Source organism: Varroa jacobsoni, unplaced genomic scaffold (assembly GCF_002532875.2).
Source record: "Varroa jacobsoni isolate VJ856 unplaced genomic scaffold, vjacob_1.0 scaffold_981, whole genome shotgun sequence".
Taxonomy (NCBI): Eukaryota; Metazoa; Arthropoda; class Arachnida; order Mesostigmata; family Varroidae; genus Varroa; species Varroa jacobsoni.
Window position 1 is genome coordinate 40,848 of NW_019213883.1, and position 16,134 is coordinate 56,981.

At 39.3% G+C, this 16,134-nt stretch overlaps 1 protein-coding gene across 4 annotated transcripts in view; it reads right to left on the reverse strand.

Moving 5' to 3' along the window:
• Window positions 1-11,889, reverse strand: part of LOC111265534 (ferric reductase 1) — a 38,127-nt gene extending 26,238 nt beyond the window's left edge. For 3 of the 4 annotated variants that reach the window (XM_086970533.1, XM_022842301.2, XM_022842303.2), the window contains exons 1-2: window positions 11,775-11,889; window positions 10,370-11,614 (exon numbers count right to left, since the gene is read on the reverse strand). The gene's annotated coding sequence lies outside the window, so the exon portion shown is untranslated. The remainder of the gene's footprint in view (window positions 1-10,369; window positions 11,615-11,774) is intronic. The other variant, XM_022842302.2, reaches the window with a different exon arrangement.
• Window positions 11,890-16,134: the final 4,245 nt, after the last annotated feature.

The following is a 16,134-nucleotide window of genomic DNA, read 5'->3' on the forward strand; positions in this document are numbered from 1 at the left end:
TGAGACGATAACAGAAATAAAACTCACATTAAATAAATATATGATGGGCGGCTTGAGATGACGCAACGGCGTGTGTTTTGATTTTAAAATAATAATAATTTTTATGTATCCAAAAAGGTGTTTGTTAGTGCTAATGGAGAGAAATAGCTACATGGGGTGACGATATAAATGGCGATTTAAGCCGAGTCTTTAGATCGCCTGCCGCGCACCTGGCGCTAAGATGAATTACGTGAGAACTTACCGTGGACGAGGAGAAACTAGCAATAAATCATTTCTGCGGAAGTTAAAGCTCTCCTACGGTATTTAAAATTTTATTTACTAATAATTTCGTTAACTTAGGATTATAATGTTCAAGGTTTCGACACAACGTTCGCTCATTCACCAATGAATGTATCGATGAAAAGGGATTTTTTCATTTTCAGCTATTTTTTATTACGTGATATTGGGTAGCGTTAGAACAGGTCAGGTTATTTATTGTTTTGCCTAAGCCCTGCCAGTTTCAAAACATTTAGCTAAGCGGCATTAGGTAAATGCATTTATGTGATTCTATGTTAAGGCTAATCCTACCGACACTTTCTGTGTAACCAATTTAAACGTAGCTTGAAAGATTTAATCCTACGCCTCCTATTAAATGTACCTATATAGCAAAACGTTGATTGTTGCTGTATAGCAGCGCTCATATTAAGTACGCCACCAGTTGTTTTCCGTTTCGCTTGCTGCAGTTCCTGTTCTCACGTCAAACTTTAGAAATGATTCCAACAATTATGGATGCGGTTCTGGAATGACTTTAATTTTAGCAAAAAACATCTTCTGAGTAAGGTGGATCTGAGTAAATCTAGTTGTCATCTCAATTGCCATCGAAACTGGAAAAAAAAGCGACCATATTCCCGGTGATATAGGTTAAGCCCTTTCGTTACTCGCACAACATCGTACCTGTTTGGAACGGAGATTCTTTTATGCAATATAACTCAACGCGGTTATAGAAATAGTATTTAGTCAATTTGCGGGTATGACGCTATCTCTCTCTGCTGCGGCGAGGGCGGCACAAAACTTTGCAGGGTTCAGCTTTATAATGTGCTACATTGCAGCTGACTTTCAATCAGCAGTTTAGCAAAGACTGCAGACTTACTATCCCTACTAGAATTAACAGAAACTTGTAAATAAACATCAAGCTATATTGTGTAAAAATCTGTGAAATATTTATGTGGCTATTGCATATCTTTCACACTAGTAAAATGGTCAGAAGACGAATGAACTGCTTCTCTCTGTAATTGAAAATATATACCTATAACACAATAACGCCTAGCTTGGTTTATAATCGATCATATCGTATGGTACTATGGGCTCAAAAAACTGCAGATTAACCAACATAATAAAACACGCCACTTCCAAATACAAATATCTCATTTTGTAAACTGGATCTCCGTTTTAAGGATGAGGCTTAGCCCGCCAAAATGAATCTTTCGTTTCGTCATATTACTGCTTACACTGCCTCATGCTGTCACCTTATAAAATTCGCAAAAATCGCTTTATTGTCTACCTTAGTGAAGCTGCTTGTTAATGCTCACAACTGCAACTTTACTACTGAACAATTTTTTGTTCCGCTTGATATGTAAAAAGTCGAATAGAGTAGATCTCTTAGGTTCGGATGTGTATGCATGATCGGGCCGGAGAAGGATCGGTGTAAGTTTTATGAATTCAAGACTGTCGTTGAAAATCGTGCTTCGATCCGGTGTCGTTATTTATATAGACAACAGACTTAACAGCCGAATATAATTTCTAAGCCGACTTGTTCGAATGCACCACAGGATACCCTCTTCTACCTCAGGCAACTAAACCCAGTTCTAAACTGTCCTTCAGATAAAATTTCCCAAGTGGGGAACCTAAACAGCTGTGACGAAGCAGATCATCGAAACGTGAAGCTACTGTTTGTTATTCATTGGAATGAAAGGCGACCAAACACGATTGACTTTAGGGCTGCCAATTAAGCTAGCTACTCAACACTGCGCCTATCTCAGTTGGCATTCCGCTAGTAACACCGTTGACCTCTGTTCTTCAGAGACCGTCAAAGTCAGGAGTCGACTTTCTGTTAATTGTTTATTGCCTGATCAATAATCCGTATTTTAATGTTTTCGGCCGACAATGTCTATGTTGAAGACGAAGTGGTTGGACATCTGATATAGTTAGGTTTGTCCCGATATAGTGGTTTTTGTTAGACAAGCAAGTACCGTTCGCATGGGCTGGCAACTGCAATGGCTGTGTTACCAGTGAATGCGGCGAGAGTAACTTTCTTTCCGTTGGCATTGAAGCCAACTGAACAAGTGAACTCTACGCCACGCCTCTCTTAGTGCCAGGGCACCTTTGTCAACAGATTGGGAGTTTGTTTAGCAGCGACAGCATTAACTTTCTGAGAAAGTTTACAATGAGGCCCATATTGGCACATGCTCTTTGCTAATTATAAAGCTATTTTTATGAACTTAGTTATTTTAGTAGGTGTTGCAGAAAAATCCCTGAATCCCTTTATTGAATCTGTACTTTTCAGATGCACGGATAGATAACAGAGAAGTAAGGAATATTGCCACTGGCTAGGCAAAGATAATTTACTTCATCCTTGTAGATTGACTCCGTTGTGGATTACTTACGGAACAGTAAGGCGCTTGTTGAATAAAGTAGTAGTTACAGACATCGCATGGACTTCCGCTCAAACGATTGCATTAGCGGTGGTATCTATTTTTGAGCCTCGTAGACCATATTATGCGCGTCCGCGTAATAGTTTAATGGGGGGTAGCTATTCTTACAGATACGTTGTGGTCTAGGTTCAAATACGGGCATAGGCACACTTTAGTTCGTTCTGAAAACCAGTCGTTTGATGGAATGTCCCCGACATCGAACTGGAAACATAGAGCAACGATGTTCTGTGAATCGTGAACAAATGTTACCATTTAATACTAATGTCTTGACTACGCCTACACATCGAAGAAGCATTTCTGCTTTTAAGCTAAATAACCAATTTATTGCTTAAACGATCATAATGAGAATAGCGTACATAACGGCGTGTAAGCAAAAAAAGGTGGGTAACGTGCGGGATAGTTATTGGGCATGGTCTGGATTTGCTCCACATCACACTAGCCAAAATTTGTTCAAGAACATAGATTTATTCAAAAAGAGTTATTCGATAATCGGTTCCCCATGTGTGTATGGGTAGTGGTGTCTATTCCATTATTTGCGACGCTGAATTCATTTCATGCAGGAATGGAATATCAGAGCATAGCTCGTTGGCGTAGGAGTAGAGATATCGCGTGACAAGGAGGCTATATCACATGTGTACAGTACACAGGTTTACTGATGGCCTTAGGTGGACTGATCAGAGCGAAATCTGTTTGCACAACTACAACGGAGCGCTGAGGAGGCAGAGAATCCGACGCAAACTAGTAAATAATTGTTACCGGCTTCCCTGGAGAGACGCTGAGTCACAACATTATCCAGAATGTTATGTTTCTCTAATGAGAGTTTCTCGAAAATTATAGAACCTATTTTATCGAGAATCAAATTGTAAAGATGGTTGTGAAAGGCGATCTACTGAACGAGGAAACACACAGCAAAAGCTGCTAAAACATACATCGATTTTTACCAGTTTATCAGAGGCGTTTTTGCATCGCTCGTTCTTTGTTCGTTTGATTGACCACTTGGCGTGTATGGCGAAGAAGCCGAAGTAAACCTGTGGGTTTAACCCACGACGCCCAACCAATTTGCCATCCTCCGCTCTCTGGCAGCCCGTTCTCATTGAGAAACGCGAGCTCCCAAGCTAATTTTCTGACAGCAGCATAGACCGAGCACATTAATTGGACGTTACAGTAGAGAACAACCCACGGGCGCCTGCATTGTCTACTTGGCCATTTAGCCTGTGTGATAAAACTAGTAAAATGAGTCCGAACGAGCTTTAGACTGCGGAGCATATTTATTCGGCAAATTTATTCGGCAAATTTCTCTATCAGCGTCGCGAAACAACGCTAACTCTACAGCGCCTCCGGTTACTCACAGAGAGAGGTGTACCCAGTTTTAATACTGTCCACATTATTGATATGGATTAGAAGTAGATATTAAGCATGACATCACATAATAACATCTAAACATGATAATCAGATCACAGGTGTGAGTTACTCAAGTTTAAAGCTGTGGTTTACTTTGGAACTCCGAATCGAGTGCGTTTTTGCTCTCAGTTGGTAAACCCAGTCGGAGAATCTTACTGCAAGACATGAGATCGGTCATCGACGACGTGCACGCTTAGCTAATTGAAGACTAAGTCCTTTTACCTTCATTTAACCCGAGCGTAATGCAAATACCCTTTTAAATCGGCGAAACATCTAGCTAACCAATAAATAATTTTAGAACCAGAATCGACAGCTTTCTTATGATATAACTCGCCTTTTGAACTGCAACTCACGAAGTCAGACTGGGTAGGCAGCACGTCGTATATATATATATATATATATATACATATATATTGCATAGAAATTTCATTAAATAAATCATACTCAGAAAAGGATTTTCAATAATCTATAGAGGTTGAAGGGGATTAGTAGTTGGTTCTGTAGTGAGCACAAACTTGGCCATCCGACTCACCGGGCCGTCAACAACAGAAATCATGAAAGAAGCCATATTATTGAAAAGACAAAGATATATTAGAAAACTGTTTTACGGCTAAAAATAGATAGGCTAATCCAATATTGTTTAATATATCTAAATATAATGAAATAGGGACTTCTGAATTTAATCGTATGCATTTCTTCCTCGTTGTTCGCTGTACCTAAATAACTTTCCTTTATACTTAGAAAAAGAACCTCCGATAGCGAAAATAAACAAAATAGTTCCACGTACGTGTAGTTGACATGATCTAGTGTGGCCGTCTTGGTAATTGTTGTTGCTCCGTTAAAGTTAAATGGAGTTTTATTGAAAAACATCATTGCATGAACGAGTTGTGAAGAACAACATCAACAGTAGCTAAGCGAGGAAGCGTGACTCGCCATCCGCTTCTCCATTTCGGGGAACCTGTGGCCAATGCTACCAATGTGAAAGTACTTTTCGAAGTTCAACCTTCCCTGAAACGGAATATACCTGTCAAAAGGTTTTCGCCCCCATGGAAGCATATCTTTTCCTAGGGCAGAACACCGTCTAAGTATGTGGACCACGTGCTTTTTACGTACGGAACATCAATTTCGAACCGGTAGGATGTCACTCAGAATCTTAAATGACACTGCTCGAAGTGATACGACTCGTCAACCGGCAAGAACAGAAGCAAACAAATGGACTAAAGTGCCAAATGTATCCCCAGTTTCCTCACAAAAACTTCATAACGTAAATAATCACATGAAGGTGTTTTATTACAGGTCAGCATTGTAAACTTATAAGAACCAATGACTTTAAATCTCAAGAAATTCTCAAATTCATTCTACACATGATTTCACCAATTTCGTATCAAAACATGTATAGTCTTACATTACGTATATAATCAAAATAGTGCCACTTTGAAAGATAAATCAAACTTCACGTTGAGCTCTTTTTTTCTATCTAATTGTGTTATGATAACATTGCCAAATCTGAATTTTTTACTTTTAATATTTTGCCTTGATTAAGCATTGCTGCGAGCGAGTTAGAAATGATATGTAGGACCATCGTTAACAAATGGTTTTCCTGTGCTATTTTTCTATCAATGCATATTGTCTGCATAAGTGCGCTTCCTATTTTTACTTCTGAAATCATTGTTTCTATTTAGACGTCTTTCATTTCTATTTAGGTTTTTTCATTACCTCAAGCTAAGCCTTCTCTACAGCAAAGGTCAGCAGATCTAACTCAAAATATTACTACACACATTATTTCTACGTTTCATCCCACGCGGATTGAGTATAAGTTTTTTTATACTATGTATGTACAGTTTGCCTTCGGAGATTTTTAAAAACGTCAGTTCAGCTAGTATAGTGTTAGTATTCACGTTATATGTGTTTCTATGGAAAATGTCATCTTAACAGAAATCTGACCTCGTCGTGAAATTCGTCATAAACGAAAGATATATAATCAAACTTTTTTTTTTCTAAAATTGTTTTTAACGTTTTTACCTGTAATTGTGATAGATATTTGACAAAAACCTTTTATATTTGTAGTTTATACGGCACTTTAATTTGATCTTGGTATTCAAATGTAGCGATGGCAATATTAAGTCATAATAAAGATTAGGTTCAGTGTTATCTTAAAGTGGGCTAAAGTAATAGGTTGAAATAGCAACCGAATCAGGCATATGAGCTATATGCTAGCTGTCTTTATTTTCCAAAATAGCGTGAACTTTGTCAATAACCCTGCCATTGTTTTTTTAACAGTTCTATAACATATCGTTACTTACAAATAGGCAGTAGAAATAAATAAAATGCCGGAAGCTAAGGCGTCTTGGTGATATATTAAACTAGCTTCAGCAATCGGACCTCTGATCTAGGTTCAGAGTTGGTTCTAATAGCAGAGCTCCGACAGTAAACGCAATCGAGCTAGGCGCATTATAATTCTATTTTTTTCCCCCTTTAACTACTCTCTTTGTGTTAATATGCTTCTACCTAAATCTACTTCTGCTGATAAGTGCATATAAAATATTAAATCTTGGGACGTTTGAAGCACACTGCCCTCAGAGCTATGCATACTTCTCCACCAGCTCAACCATGCTACAGTAATTTTTTTTTAAAATATAATATTATAATGATAAATATTATATTAAAATAAATTCTAATCGCAGAGCATAGTCTATTTCGTATCTTTTTATTACGATTGCTAAGTTGTGGCTTGTGATTCGAATCCTTATAGTCGTTCGCCTATCATAAATTTCAACAAAAAAAGAGAAAATAATATTCCGCAAAATAGGTTGCGCAAATTTAGGTTACTTCTACGACCTTAGGGGCAAAAATGTTTAGTAGCATACGACATTTTTATTTTTGTAAATACAAGCTTGGTGAAACATTGCTTACGTGTGAAGGAATCCCCCTATCTGCCTGAGCCGAAATGAGAGTACTAGCAAGTTACGCTACTATGACACACCGTCTATGCCGCATTCACCAATACATTTGCTGCTGTTGTTATTGGTATGTTCGCCAAAACGGCGAGCAGAAAGACCCGGACTGCTAGCTTCTGTCCAGTTCATATATGCCATCATATATATGGATGTTTCGATTTGAACAGAAGCGATGTCTGCCGCGTCCGCTACAGCTGTCAATGCTGTGGCTTCAGTTCATAGAAAAAAGGAACTTCCCTGTCTAACGTACTTGGTCTTTCGATTACTTTTTTAAATTCTAAAAAAATGTAATCACGGTCTAGCTCAGTAGCTAGTGATTTCATATCTATATAGTAAGAGCCATAGAAGTATAACCATTGTCGTTTCGGTACCTATCGCTTGCTAACGAAGCAAGACATCCACAAAAACATGGCCAATATGCCTAAAGCAGTCTCGATAATTACAGAAACGTTGCGTTATTTATTAAAACTTTATCCAATTAGTTTAACAAATATTTACTGGAAAAATGACCACAGCGCCTCCCTTTTGCCGCATAGGTATTTTGCAGTATCTATGTACACGTAACGCTGATTAGACATTGGCGTACTGGGCGACCAATCAGTCCAGTCATTGATAACCAATATTTTGACATTAGTCAAGTTCAAATACTGCGTCTTGTTTGTACGATAGTTACAACGGAATGATTAGCAAAGGTTCAGTATCGACTGAAATGGTAGTCATTTAGAAACCACTATAGCAATATACATGTTACGGATGCGACACGCAAACAATGAGCATGCAGTAAATGTAGCGCTCAACTAGTTGTTTTCTGTGTGTTGTTAGCATTTCCAGATCTAATATTAGTCGTTTGGTTTGAAACCCTCAGAGGTCCCTGACAAAGTAAGAGATCCTAACAGGGGACCGTAGCGGACACTCTTGTAAAGCAAAAAAAATACTTTCAAACGGTAATAAAACTTGACCAGTTGTAAATGCAGACGGAAAAAGGAAAACAATTCCTTTCAACTCAGTTGACAACCTAAGAGATGTTTGAAAATTACAAAGAGAAGTCCTAACGTGAAGTCGTGGTGGAAACACGTGCTTGTAAATGAATGCTACAAAAGCACTTATGATTCTGCTCTGGTTGTTCTTTTGGAGAAATCGTAGGATAAATTTAGGCGCAAATCGCATATTTGCTCGACAAAACGTATTATAAAGCACGAACAAGCTCTGTGTAAATAACGTAAAATCACTGTCCATGGAACCACTGAACATTGTAGCACCCCAAAAAATAAATATGAAATCAATCACAGTTTGAACGTGATCAAAGACTAAAGGCCCTAGCCGTTAGGCAATGTATTACCTATAGCAGGGTAGACGCATGCCGCATGAGGTCGCTAGATCAAAGCCGTAGAGACGTGACTTTATATCTAGCACGGTGCAGCACAGCATTTCCAAAATTTAAACTTCTCGATTTGCTGCAGTACTTCGATCAATTGCGACTAGCGACGTTTTATAAGTTGGGGTGTTTTAGTTATGGTTATAAACGGTCCGTCTTCTCAGAGATCTACGACATGTAAGCTTGTCCAGCTCTCAGGGGCTTGCACGCAGCTGTAGAATCGTGCCTCTACCCACTGGCCTTTAACATAACCCTTCAAGTGGAAGCAACGACGTAGGCGCAAGCTCTCATAGGGCAGCGAGAATGCAGGTTCTGTGTGCGATCAAACCATTTTGGAGCGTAGGCCCAAGCCACTTTGGCAAGATCGGCATAGCGTCCCCCCTTTGTCGCCGTGACGAAATTAGAAATAAGAACAAGGCTTGTCATTTTTCTGAAGCTCACTAAAAGCACAAGGACTCTGAACGCGATATTAAGTTCTAGCTTATTTAGCTGCAATTGCTTGCCACGTATGAACTCGTCGTGGGCCTCCTGAGCGCTGCTGAAGGGTAGCTGGGCGACACCCCGGAAAAAAACGTTTGTACAGTTTCACCTTGCCACATTTTGGGCTCCTGCATGGTGTTCATCGCATCTCTTGGTAAATACTTTTGGAAGAGGCTAAATACTGCCTATCGTTCGGTTAGTTCCGTTGTTTGTACAAACGTTTATTTTTGCTGCTCCGCTTTTTCAGTGTAATTTGGTTGAAAGTCGGCAAAGGCTTTGAAATGCCCACAGTCTGGAGCACTCAACAGCGTATTCTTATAAACTTTAAATGTGTATTTCTTCTTACGATGTCCACAATTATATATATATATATATATATATATATATATATATATATAATTTTTCATTAAATTGTTGTCGTGCCGCTCCTGCAAAAAATCTAATATATGCCGACATCTAATCTTACTTTTTGCTTACCGTTAAATGCTTTCCATGTTCCCACATGCACCATAACATTTCCCTAAGATTAACTGGCAAATACATTACCCACTAAGCTACCACGGGAAAGCATCTTGCCTAAAACCCAGAAACTGATACACAGATTGCTCGATCTGCACACACGTACCATTCATTGAGGTGCTAAATAACTTTTATAATGAAAAAAGTGGTTTCTAAAAGGAGATGCAGAAATAAAGAGGATAAAATTAAAAAAAAATATATCATTTCAATAAAAGGTGTTACCATCATGAATCTTTCGTGTTGGGGGCAATGATTTTGCAAGTGCCGTCTGGAAATTACTTCTTTTTGTTTGCTAAGAATACGCGTACATTACGTAATGTTACTGACCAAACTGCGCCAGTGAGGTATAGTTTGTATGTGCATACGCGTATACGAAAAACGTGTTTTTTTAATATAGGTATTTTGAAGTCGAAACATTATTTTTTCTTCTATAGCAAGAAAAATAATTCTTGCTCGTTTGGTTAGAACGTATGATGCAAATGCTACTTCTAACAATTGAGTGATGTCTAAGACAATGCTATTTAGATCTAGCCCTCCTAATCGTCACGAAATTCTGATTTATTGCAGTTGTTCACATACGACAGCAAGAGGAAAATATGTTTTTCGAAAAAAGCTAGATTGGAAAGCGTTAGTGCTTGCACCTGACAGTGTTACTTTTGTATTTGAAATGTATAAAGAAGTTTCACTGGTTTAAGCGGTACACCTATACGATCTTACGGTTTCGTCAGTTACAAAATGGGTCAGACTTAGATTCAATAGCGTAATACGTCAGTGTGTCTGAACTGCCACAGTACGCAGCATACCGTTCAACACTTCCTTTACTTTTTATTGTTGTTTTATTGTTATTATTATTATTATGACGTTTAAACAATGGCACGATTATAATATGGTCGTAGTGGTTGTATTTTATTCAAAATAATTTTGTCCAGTCGCAGAGTCTAGCTTACCTTAGTTTTAGCAGGTGCGCATACGAATTTCTAAGCTCCTCTTTATAAATTCTTTCAAGCACGTGATAAGATTTTGCAATGTATAATATCCTCTTAAGTATCAGTAATTTCCTTCACAGGTATGACATATACACACGCACTCACAGCAACTTGTCGCACGTATTATTCCTTTACGTGGAACACTTTAGTAACAATTCGTGAAATAACTCTGTACATAATTTTCGCTTTGAGTAACCCGTTTTTAACAATTCGGCCTTCACCGGTTTCTTGTTCAGTTTCGGAGATAGTGACTATGTCAAACTGGGCTCAGTGGTAGTTTGTTTTACTGGTCCAAGAGCACCGTGGTGTTGGCGATGGTAAGGGCTGTCTGATGCCTATCCAGAGGGGCCAGTGGCACGGTCGAATCTTCACAGCGACAGCTGTCAGGGAGCCAGCATCTACCACTTGCTGTGACGGAGAGGGTAAATCCAAGGGGTCGGAGAGGGTAGTGCACTTCGTGCCGCTTGATATTAACAGCTGTTTTATTATTATTATGATCTTATCGAATGGGCATCTAGATCGCTTTGCGTGCTAAAGCTGTATATACTAAAGGAGTGTGAAACACGGTCTGATTTTACATATGTGACTTTTTGCTCATATATATATATATTTTTTTTAACTTTGGTGAAAACGGACACTTCTTTATAGTTATACCGATGGTTTTATTGAGCTTTGATTGATTGTCTGAGTAGCCTTACAGATAACAATTTCCGCAGTTTCAATACAATTCACTTTCGGATGAAATTCACGAAACAGAGGGATAAGTGATTTAAAAAAAAAGGAGTAAAATAAGTTAAAAAAAAAACGGATAAGAGTGCATTACAAACGGGCATAGTGCGTCTCTGGATTCCTGAACATCAGTTGCTTAAAAGTCATGATTCTCGATTATGTCACACGCGATGTGAGATCACGCGTATGATACGAACATGTCTGAATTTACGAGATCGAAAGTCAGTTAATCTACGCCGCGTATGCAATAGGCCGAGTAACGTCGGATTCTTTGCACGTAGACGCGGTAGCGCTAATGAAACGAAGTGATGTCGGCGGACGGAAACGACGGGACTCTGCCGGAGAAGATGTGTCTCGCTTGCTCTTCCCTTGACGATACGGCATTGTACTGCTGCTTCGGGTAGGCCATGAGTGTATGATAAATCCCGCACATAAGCCATTTGAAGCCTTAAGAAGTACTCAAACGTGCACACGCAACTGGAACGGATTCGTACGGGATGGCAACCGTCAAAGCTCGAGCGAAGCCGAATAGCGGCGTCATTGTCCATTCACCAGTGACTAGGGCGCTTCCAATAGCGAATTTTACGACTGAAACAAAGACGTTGAATTAGCGTAAAATATTGAGCCTTTTCCTTACCTTGTAGCAACTGTCTCTCGTTTTGTCGTGGCACACATCTCCGTTTGTTGTACCCAGACAGTACGTGCACCTGTCCGGCGTGACCCGTTGCCTGGCGGACAATGCGGTTTAGTTCCTGAAAACAACCCTCGTTATTTAACAGTGACCACATGCGGCCTCGTCCTTTTTGATCGGTTATCGATGTAGAGTGCACATCGAAAAGAAAAGCATTTGCCGAGATGTATGGTGCAATGGCTATTTACCACAACAGTATGAGTATTTGAGCAATTATGCACAATTTATGTATTCGATTTCGTCCTCTTCCGTATACAGGGAGACATTAATTAACCGATAGGTAGTACAACAAGTATCGTTACTCTCATAGATTTAGAGATAACGATGTTGTTATGACGATAGACTATTTTGAAGTGGATTTCGTGCTTTTGTGCCCAAACTTGAATTCGTAATGTGATTATGAAAAGATTTCATGAAAGAGCAGCGAAGTCGATCACAAAAAGAGTTTGAGTTAAAATATCGAAGCGTACAATTGACATGTACCCCAGAGGTTGAGGTGTAAGGTGCTTCTGTCATCGAAACAAACACGACGAATAAAAAATCAAACGGTACAAACATAGCAAAAAGACGGGAACATAGTCAGGCTAAAAATAAGTAATTTGTAGCAATTTCTCAACTATGTCAGAGAGCGCCAGAGAATCACCATGTCCACAGAAACCCTTCAACGTCGTATCGAAGCGGATGGTCTTAGTTACCGTAAACCAGCTAGAAAGCCTCAGCTAAATTGTGCACGGAAGTATGCGCATTTCAAACATGCTAAAAAATTCCAAATTGGATAAGGAAAGGGTCTGTTCTTCTGATGAATCGTATTTTGAGATTTTGGGTAGTAGCGCTCAACATGCCTAACGACAGTTTTCACCAGTTCTATGTAATTCAGCAGGGCAAACGTCGGAGCAAAATAATAATGTGTGGGCCGTTATTTCTGTTTACAGTGTAGGAATCCTACATTTCATCAGCGGTATTATGAAAGAACGACAGTGCAGAAGGGTAGTTTAGACGAAAAATGCTGCGCCAGATACGAAAGTGCTGTCCAAATGGGAACTACGTGTTCACGTATGACAACTATGTCACAGCAGAGTGTGTTTCTGAGGCGTCTATCGTTAATGGTGTTCAGGTTATGCCACAAGTAAACACATCCGACTTAAATCCAATTGAAAACGCAAGGCACTATGTCAAAGGGCAGGTCAGAACCGGACAGGAAATTACGAACATCTCACATCTCGGTAACATAGTGCTTTGAACATAAGCGCAGGACCCGCACGTGACATAGATAGTGAGAAAAAGCATACGAAGCATACCAAACCCAATTGCAACGGTAATCGTAAAGCAAATAATAGCCTCAATAAATGCGTTCCCTTTTACCGCAGTTTAAAAATGTTCCCCTACCGACACTGTCATCACATGTACTGTTATTAGAAAGCACTGGAGGCCGGTTTCATATAAAGCAGCAGCACGCAGATATTTAGCTGGTGTATGGAACCATTTTCGGTCAAATTCGACTAAGTGTAAAATTTCTAAATGGTCTTATTTAATTGATGGATATATATATATATATATATATATATATATATATATATAGACGTATCTACGAGTTTTGAGCCTCGGCTCTTTTTACCGTTGATTTAACTAAGTTCATTCATAACGTGAACTATAGGTTGAAGACACACCAACCGCTGTTATGTTGCAATAACTCTGCGCCACCTAACCCTCAATCTGTTCAAAGTTGACTGAATTGAAGTCCTTATATGCAAGTTAATCTTAACAGAAGTTTGACTGCAAAAGGACGTATTCTTCTGAGATCTGGCAACACCGATTCCACTGATAAGAAAATATCTCGATTTCCCCCGTTAGATTGATACAGTTATTGTACTATTCTTCTTTAGTGATTGGCCTCAGTCAACACAAGGTTCTGGTTATTTTGTGGCAGTGATGCTGTACGTCTACTGAAATGTTCCAAGGGCTTTTTTTCCTGTCCTATGATTTGGTTGTTCCATTAACCCGTAGCAACACTGCGTGTATTCTGTAGATCTCGACTTCGTAATAACAAACATAAACTAACCTGAGACCTTAGCTAACATTGAATACTTACCTTATTAGAATCCTTCTCGTTCGTTATTTAAGACGTCCTGTGGCCTGCCGAATTTCATTGAACCCGGCGGGAGCACAATCGAGATTTGGACGACCGAGGCATGTGCAGTGACTGTAGAACTAAGTTAAGAGTATTTTATTGACGCGATAACTCCGCTGTTCCTTTATATAGCTTTCGTAATAATAATAATGATGATAAGCCGAAAAGCTTTTCACGTTCGGTTCATTTGAAGTGGTGTTTCCTAGCTTACGCGTCAAGATATTTCGTTAATTATTGAACTATTCGGGAGAAGTTATTTCGTGGCGAAACAAAGCGTAAAAAAATAAAATTATATCTATATTATCGTATTGCAGCTATTATTTAAACCTAGTAAATAATTGATAAAAATTGTTAACGGATGCCTAACAGATTGCTACAATAAGCTCAGCTTACCTTCATTTGCATTAAGCTTCATGAGACGAAAAACTACTTCCACAAGAAGATGTTCATCCGACTGAGGAAGGTAAACTACCGGCTAAGGTGACTTCATTGACCACCTTGCCGATAACCGTGTTAACAATACGTCCTTCTGGAGAAAGAAATGACTACAGAGAAAGCATTTATCCATATTAACAATATGAAGCACATCGCGCAATACTTTATACCTCGTCAGTTCTCAACAATTTTAGAAAGAAATTACATTTCTTTTGCTCAGTCGCAAAAATGTTGAAAAACGAACAATTTTGCTTAAATTCAATGTTATGGGCATTTGTAACGTTTGAAATGCAAAGCACTCACTATTTAGGACCTCTTAAGTATATTCCTAGCGGTTACCGAACAGATTGCCAAGAAGGATAATCATCATGCTTTATGGGGAGAAACGTACGCGCTCTGGAAAATAGGTGTTCGTCCAATTAGCAAAAGCTCGAGCACGATTTGCTCCAAAAATGTTAGCAGCAGTAATCAGGCAGTTTATGATGCCGATAATGTATGCGCAGCTGGAGAAAAAGTAGAAGTAAGTTTCAGTACAACACAACAGAAAGCCCGCTACAGAGACAGTTAATCGATGCAAACCTGCGTCTTTGATAAATACTTCTGTTTCAATTAGGCAGCTAGCAAAGAAGTAAGTGGACGAACCATCGTCCAGATGACTCGCTAGGGAGCTGAACCACACCTTCAAAACCAAACTGATACCCTGTAAAGCGACGCCTTTTCAGCTCTCTCAAGAATGAAACAACAGGTCGTCTTCGGTTCTTTTTTGAAAAGGAGACTTTTGTCTTGCATTATTTGATTGTTATATAGATATTGCATTGTAGAAACGATCGACGATTTGTTTGCAATCTAGAGGACGTGTCTGTTACAGGTAAAGGTACACTCCCAGCGAATACGTATAGTTTGAGTGAAGTGTCAAGTGGAAGAAAAAAGCGAACTCAATGAGCTGAAAGTTCGTTATACTTTATTGTTCTATAAATCATTGGGCAACTGAAGTGTTTGACAAAAGACCATACGTTTCCCAACGCTGATTCATACAAGCCGGCTATCACAAAGTTGACTGCTTGTGAGCACACATGGCTACCGAATACCCTGGTATGGACTCGCTGGATTACTATATATGTATACAGAGCATTATGAAGCGAGAGTCTATCGAGTCTCGATATGACAACGTCAATTCGTGCTCTCAAGGAAGCATACGCACATCCGTAAAGAGAACTTTTTCAAACGAGCCCTTTGTGCGAACCTTTTATGAACGGTTTAAGCTTCGTTTCAGAATAATGTGTGTAAAGAACACGTGAAGAGAATGCGTGAAAATATTCATTTTTATTACTGCAGAGAAAAACAAGCCATAAGACTTAGGTGCCGCACCTGGACGTATACTTCATTTAGCTAAACCGATTCGTTGATGTTGTACACTCGCCCAGTGTAAGTTGTAGTTTGGGACCACGCCAAAAGGTTCTCCCGCCACGCGAAACCTAATAGCTTATAACACAAGTTCGGATGTGGGCTTCGCCCTGCTCCTATTTTGCCGTTGCTTACCTAATTTGAATACTCTTGATTAATGTTGTACAATGAGCCTAACGCGAAGGGTAGTTCGAGTTCACATCGGCAGTTATCCGTTGTGGAAGAACTTAATAGCTTTTAACACAATATAGCTTTAATATAGGTTTTCACGTCGAGATCGGCAGCGGACAGCTAGTGGCGTTTTATATTTGATAGCTACAAACCCTAACAGCACGTACT